Raw genomic sequence first — 7,271 nt, 5'->3', positions numbered from 1 at the left:
GAGGGAGGGTGGAGGGGTGTGGGGACCCTCCACACATACTTACACATGGCCCACAGCCCCCATTGCCAGCAGCAGCAGCAGGCAATAGCTCCCAGTGGCACATGGCTTCAGCCAGTGCTGCACATGGGACTGAGGAGTGCAACCTTCCTGGCCTTCTATTATGGGGTTCTGTGTGGCACGCGTGGAGCTCCCGCACTCACATGGCACTTGGGGAAGCCCCGTGCTAGAGCTGGGTGCCTTCCCCATCCCCTGCAGTGCAGGTTCCAGGACTCCATGGGGAAGCACAGGGTAGGGCTCCCTCCACTCCCGATGGAGTCCCAGGACCTGTGTGGCAGGGAGGGACAAAGACAGCTGGCTCCAATGCAGGGCTTCCCCCACTGCCATGCAAGTGTGGGAGCTGCACGCCTGCTATGCGGAGCCCCTGCAATACAGGTGGGACAGATAGGCTGCGCTTTTCACCCCCATGTGCAGGACTGGCCAGAGCCACGCGTGGCTGAGCACCAATGCCTGCACGGGTCCTGAGTGCTCCCACCTCATGCTGGCAGTGGGGGCTTTGCCATGTGAGGGAGTATGTGGGGGGTCCCCAGACCCCTTCATTATCCCTCACACCCCTCCACCCTCCCTCGCTATTTTGTTTTCTCCTAATTATTTGATGGGTGGTTCCAGTCATATGCCACTCTAACAGTATAATAATTAATTTCTTCATGGTTTTTTCTAGGATGCTAATTACTATAGCATATGAGTATGTCAGAGATGTCAATGAATTCATTTTCAGGATACCTGTGTAAACTGTCAGGCTATTATCATCACCTTTTTACAGATGTGCAACTGAGAAACAGAGAAATTAAGATAGCTTAGCTACAGCAGCAGCAGCAGTTTGCAGTCTTCTAGGTGGACTAGCACTAGAGAAAGGTGAAACATACTGCTAGTCAGTTTCATGGGTACTGATGACACCTGAGAAATAGACATGTCTACATTTGAAAATATGCATGGATATAGTTTGTGTTGGTTAGAATTATGAAAAAAATGTACCTCTAATCAGCATAGCCATGATAGCAAACTTAATGTTGATATAGTCCTACTGGTGCAAAAAAAAAATCTTTACACCAGTATAGCTAATTCCCTCCAGGGAACTGGTTTAAACTATACCAGAAAGAACAGTTTGGCTAGTATAAGCTGTATCAACATTAGAAGGGGTCTATTAATATCGCTTAGATAAAACCTCAGATATCTTGGGTTCTGTTCTAGGTTCTAGAGGTCACAAACTCTTCTGCTCACACTCCTCCCCTTAATTTGACCTGTTCTGTCCTATCCTTTCCATTCTCAGATTTCCCTTTCCCTCCCCCAGCCTCAGTCTTTCCTCCTCAGATTCTCATCTGATCTTTCTCACTCCCTACATTCAAGCCTTTAGGCATAGCCACGAAATTTCCTGCCCTGACTATAGCTCTGTTCTTGAGTGGAGAGCACCCAGTGACCTGGTAAGTCTTCAGGAAAAGAAGGGTCATTGTTCATTCTAGTGTCTATAGAGAAGATCTCTTCCTCCCTCTCCTCCTGCAAGAGAGGAATGAGAGTTCTCCCCTGTATGCCTCTCTGATGATGGGGCTCTAAATTCTCCCCTTTCTGTATTTTCCATGAAAGGAAAGCATCTCATCCTTTTATCTCTTTTCTCTTTATCTTCCTTTCACCCTGCATTCCCTTTGTCCTCATTTGAACATTTTATGACCTTTTCATTTCTATTGTTAATATTTATATAGAAGAAATCAGTCTATCATATCTAGGTGATACTCCTGATTTCTCCCTTTTCATGTCAGCCTAGTTGGCCTGGATTCTGCAGGATCCTATGCTCCCCCTTTGCCTCCATCTGTCTAAGCTCCTACGTTCCCTTAATCTTTCATTTCAGTGCTTCATTCTGCATTCCACAGTCTGTCCTTTTCTTTTTCCTATTGTGTCCCTTCTGACTACCAAAAGCTTAGACTGGGAAGAGGTAACGCTATTTCTGTTTGTTTCATGTCACTGAAATACCAGAAGTGGAACCAAGGAGAAAATGAAGCAATCGCATTAGTCAACAGGCCATCTACTGCTGTTCAGAGCCATAGTCTCCGAAGACAAGAGATTGACATTGTGCCAATGTAGCAAGTATCTAATCAGGAGCTACCCATTGCCTAATAGTTTCATGGATTGTTCTAAAAATGCAGGAGGGAGTTATAAAATGTGGGATAGTGTCAACTGAATTAGAAAGTATGGGAGAAATTCATCACACACCAGCTCTTGACAATAGTTAGTAGCTTTTTTAATTTGTAATATTCAGGTCAGTGAAAAAAAACTAAATTCCTCCCTGTCTGCCATGAAATAAGTGCCAGCAATACTAAACTAAATTTCAGGTTAAACTGTGTGGAAAGTATTCCCCCTTCATAAATAAATGTAGATACAGATAACTCCCTGTTTCTAGAGGAGGCAATATCAGGTCTTCAGGCTCAGACCTTACAAAGACACCATATACAACCTTCCAGGGCAGCTGGATAAACTTCTTTTTACTCACATTTCTGATCCACTGGGGATTACCAGCCTGTTTTAAATGTAAAATCCTTAAATCAGTTTATGCCCCTTAGCCATTTCACATGGGTAGTCTCAATGATTTAAAATTCGTAGTTTGCAAAGGGAGCTTTGAAGCAAAAACAGAACCAAGCAAATTGTCTTCAGCATTACTATGCATCCAAATGTCATAACATACCTGAACTTGTCCTGGAAGGAAGGGGTGTACCAACAAAGAGTAATGATATTTGGTCTGTGCTTCAGCTCAAGGCTTTTATCAAGTAATGAGACCAGTTATGTGACTTGTAAAATCTCTAGGAGCAGAAATGTTTGTTTACTCAGATTATATCTGAATTGCAGTAAGGTCAGAACAGCTCCTCAAACTGCATTTCTTAGCCACAGAGTGCTTACTAAAAATACTTGGGTTTGCAGTAAACAGAAAAAAGTCTCTTTTAACCCCTGCCCAGCTTAGACTTCTTGGTGTTTATGATCTCTAGAAGGGAACACAACCCTTTGGTACTAGGTAGACAAAAACCTAAATTTGACAAACCAGTGCTGTAACTCCTTTCCCCACAAATATTTTTCTAGCAGATTTGTCAACAATGGAGCCATTTTAAACTATTTGATTCACATACTTGTAATTAACAATCCTGGTGTTTGGTAGCTAAAAAGCCGGTGTTATCTACATCCATTCTGTGCTAATGGTCCTGCAATTGCTACTAGGGGCAGCATCAGTTGCAATTTTTTAATACACAAGTTTTAGAGGAAATATAGTCATTTTCTCAGGTCCTATTTAGACTTCTAGGGAATTTTTACATGTGCTTGGGAACACAGTCCCAGGCACTTCAATTAGTGGTCACGTTAGTTAAAAGTGCCCACGCATTACATGTATCAGTGGCCTCACACCATGTGTATCAGCGGCCCCACATATTCCTGCACTGAAAAAAGGGTGGTGGGGCACTTTGTACTAAAGCTCATTGAATGTGTTTTATTTCAAAGCACCCTGCTGTCATTTTTTCAGTGCAGGGACACTGATAAAAATGATGCAGAAGCCTGAGGGAACACTTCAATTTCCATGCTGTGCTCCAACGTGCTGGATTTCCAATGGGGCAGAGCAGGTTCCCCACATGTACATAGGAGCCCCTAGTCACTTCTGGGAGGCATGCACTCAAACCAAAGTGCATACCATAAAGTGAGAACCAAGGGTAGCAGTGGTTTGAGTGGTATTATTGAACAGAGCTTATTTCTTTTTATTTAAATATTTTAGTTTTCCCTGTAAAAAGTGTTACTCTTCAGTGTAGGCATTAGCATAAACAAGTTTGGAAGACGTGAAGGATGTGGCTTGTTCTAACCCACAGCCTGCCTATATTTACAATACTGGGTTAGGAATAAAACCTACAAAAATAACAGGAACAAAACAAAATCCATCCTCAGAAGATTTATCTTTGTTGAAAATTTTCCAGGTTTTTATGAAAAGTTCAAAATCCACAGAAAATCCTAGGAAATCACATTTCTGTCTCAGTGCTCCGAGAACCCTAGTTTTTTTCAAATGTTTGAATGCTTGAAACCTTATGCTTTTCTCAACGATCTCTGTTAAGGACAAGTTCTGTTATGGGACATAATATAGAAAAAATACCTCAACTTTTTACTCAAGACTGTATTAAGGTTGGATTTGTGGAGAGAGGCTTGGAGTTAAGCTTTGGCAATAATGATGAAATCTAAAGATTAAATAGAAGATCACTAAACAAAATGCATGAACACACCTCAGGAATGCAAGAAAAAAACTCCATACTGTATTTCATGGTTTAATTAAATTGAGTTAAAAGTTTAACAGATGGAGGGGACACTATGGAAAGCATGGGGTCATGCCTTACTGGGGCTGTAATACAATATGTACTCTTTCCCAGCACTGCAGGCTAACTAGAAAAGGCTTGGATTATGCATTTAGCTGTGTTCTTGGTGCAGGGCTCTGCCTTCATGCAAAATCTGATCCCCCTAAATTTTCTTCAAGTAGTCATGTAAATAAAAGAGGAAGTAAGTGTAGAAAAAGTTAGCATGTTAACTCCAATTAATAGTGAATAATAATAATGCATTTATGAATCCTTCACTAAAATACAGGTATCTTTGGGATGAAACAGAGAAACAGCCTACAAAAACACAGGACTAGAGGATGCACAATAAAGAATACCTTACTTAACCGAAACTGAAAATAAAACCAGACTCCCTTCTTTACCGCACTTTTCAGATTAATTTAGCCTTGTTGCCAGCATAAGCCAGTGGTTGGGAGGTCCAACAATACAAATATTCAAATGAAAAGATGATTCCCTTCTGCTTCAAAAGTGTACACTGCACATTATTTCACTAGTATTTTACTGGAAGAGTTTAAGATTTTCAGCCAATCACAGGTTTTAAAAAGTTTTCTGCCAAGTGTAATGTGCAAGTGGTACTCTAAAATCTTAATATTAACCTACTTCGCTGAGTTTATTTCAAGGGTAGTAAGGGAATTATCTTAACCCTCAATCAGAGTACAGGAAAATCATGAGTTACCCTTGAACCAAGGAAGATTTTTTTCTTGTGAAAAGTGAATATGGAACACAGCCTCCCAAAGGTGCTTTCATAATAACATGACATAAACAGCAATGTTCATACCCTACATCAAATCAAATTGCATTTAGTTCTCTGAAAGGAAATCCATGGCATTTTGTGACTATAGGTATAAAAGCCATTTAATATTTCTGGGCCTGAACTAATTTTAGATTAGTGCAGACACCTTCAGAATAGGCAAATGACAAGGTCTCCATGAAAAATTGTTCACTTTCCTCTTCACAAGCAGGAGCATCTCCTGAAATAAACTGGTTGCCACTAGCACACTTGTTTTAGCTTTGAAAAATAATACCCATAAAATAAAGGTGCCATAGAATTCATAGTAATATTAAAGGGAAAGAGTCATGTTTCTTGAGCCAGTTAATCTATGTTTTACTTCAAGGCTACATCTTAGACCAAAACTATCAAAATCCCAGATGGAGAACTAAGAGGAAATGACTGCTGATGCAGTGGAAGGAGTTAGATTTAAGAATACCATCTTCTAGTTGGCTGAAGAGAGTCTGCATGGAAAAAAAGAGAATATCAAACCACCAATCTTCAACTCAACCTAATACCATGTAGGACAGAAATGAACATGTAAAACGTTCCTATGTTCCTCTTAAAACAGGTCCATGCTGCTTTAAAATATGTTATGGCTTTTATAATCCATAATCTCTGAAAATTGGCACATAATCTAGATAATCTAATTTATATTATCATATAAATGATGTGGTCAGCCCATGTGGCTACTGTCATCAGCCCATGTGCAGTCCTTCAGGCTCCTTATGGCCCTAGTCTACATGGCTGCTGACTCCTGCCACCCCTGTTGGCCCATGTGCAGCCCTTCAGGTCCCATAAGGCCTTACTCTACATGGCTGCCAGATTCTATACTACCCCCTTGCTGGGACTAAGGAGCCTTACACCCCATGTGTTTCATGTGCCTGCAGATGTGTCTAGCCCCCATGGCCAGTGGCCCACTCAGGTCTTAAGTGCCTGGAGACAACCTGGACCCTTGGCCAGACCCCATTCTATGGGCCTGGGCCCCGCCTCAGGCCCCGCTCAGTGGACCTGGTCCCCTGTGGTTTTCTCTTAGGCTGTGCTCCCCTAGCCTTTCTGCTCCACAGGTAACCTACAAGGCAGCAGGGGCTGACTATCTCTGGCACCCCATGCTCACCATTTATTGGCACAGTTGTGGCATTTCTTGGAAGCTGTCCTGACAAAAGCAGCCCCACCACACCATCCAAACCCAGCAAGCTGTAGTTTTAGGTCATGCCACAGGACCAGGAACCTCCACCATTCTCATAGTTCTTGCTCTGTACCTTCAAAAGGTGTTATGTGAGCAGCAGCTCCAGCCAAGCTATGTTCCCCCTCCAGCTGCTTGCAGGAAACTGCTGGCCCTACTGCTCAGGGCCTGCTCTTATATCAGGGAGCTGGTTCCAGTTCCCAATTAGTCAGCCTCCTTCTGGTCATGTGACTCCTGATTGGGAGTGAATCCACCTGAAGGCTGCTCTGCAGCCTGTTCTGGTCCTTAAAGTAGCAGGCACCAAAGGTGCCCTGCCACATACATATGTTACACTTTCAGTTCTCATTGAGTTATCATAGGAATCTGACACTACTGAAAATTAATGTGTAGAGTACTAAGAAGCCATTACATTCTTTTTTCCCAGTGTAGATATATTTCATAGATTTCATAGACATTAGGGCTGGAAGGGACCGTGAAAGATCAGAGTCTAGCCCCCTGCCCAAAGGGCAGGAAGTCAGCTGGGGACATAGGATCCCAGCAAGATAAGCATCCAATCTGCTCTTGAAGGTGTTCAATGTAAGTGCTTGAACCACCTCTGATGGCAGGCTGTTCCAGACATTGGGAGCTCGGACAGTAAAGAAAGTCTTCCTTATGTCCAGCCTGAAACGGTTTTGTAGTAGTTTATGACCATTCGACCTCGTCATCCCTTGGGGCGCTCTGGTGAACAAACGTTCCCTGAGATACTGGTGATCACCCCTGATAAACTTGTAGGTGGCCATCAGATCACCCCTGAGCCTATGCTTTTCCAGGCTAAAGAGCCCCATGGCTCTCAGCCTGTCATTGTAAGGTCTCTTTTCCTGACCTCTGATCATGTGCGTGGCTCTTCTCTGGACTCTCTCATGCTTCTCCACAT

General features: G+C 42.7%; 1 long non-coding RNA gene across 4 annotated transcripts in view; it reads right to left on the bottom strand.

Moving 5' to 3' along the window:
- LOC109301157 overlaps nucleotides 1–7,271 on the bottom strand; it is a 102,409-nt gene that overhangs the window by 78,257 nt on the left and 16,881 nt on the right. Inside the window, exon 5 of one of the 4 annotated variants that reach the window (XR_002098453.1) lies at nucleotides 3,671–5,636. The exons of the other annotated variants lie outside the window; for them this stretch is intronic. This is a non-coding gene — a long non-coding RNA (uncharacterized LOC109301157). Of the gene's footprint in view, nucleotides 1–3,670; nucleotides 5,637–7,271 lie in introns of those variants that run through there. 4 annotated transcript variants of the gene reach the window in all.

The sequence above is a fragment of the Gavialis gangeticus genome, unplaced genomic scaffold (assembly GCF_001723915.1).
Source record: "Gavialis gangeticus isolate Ggan-Ray unplaced genomic scaffold, GavGan_comp1, whole genome shotgun sequence".
Classification (NCBI taxonomy): domain Eukaryota; kingdom Metazoa; phylum Chordata; order Crocodylia; family Gavialidae; genus Gavialis; species Gavialis gangeticus.
This window is presented reverse-complemented; position numbering and strand designations above follow the sequence as displayed.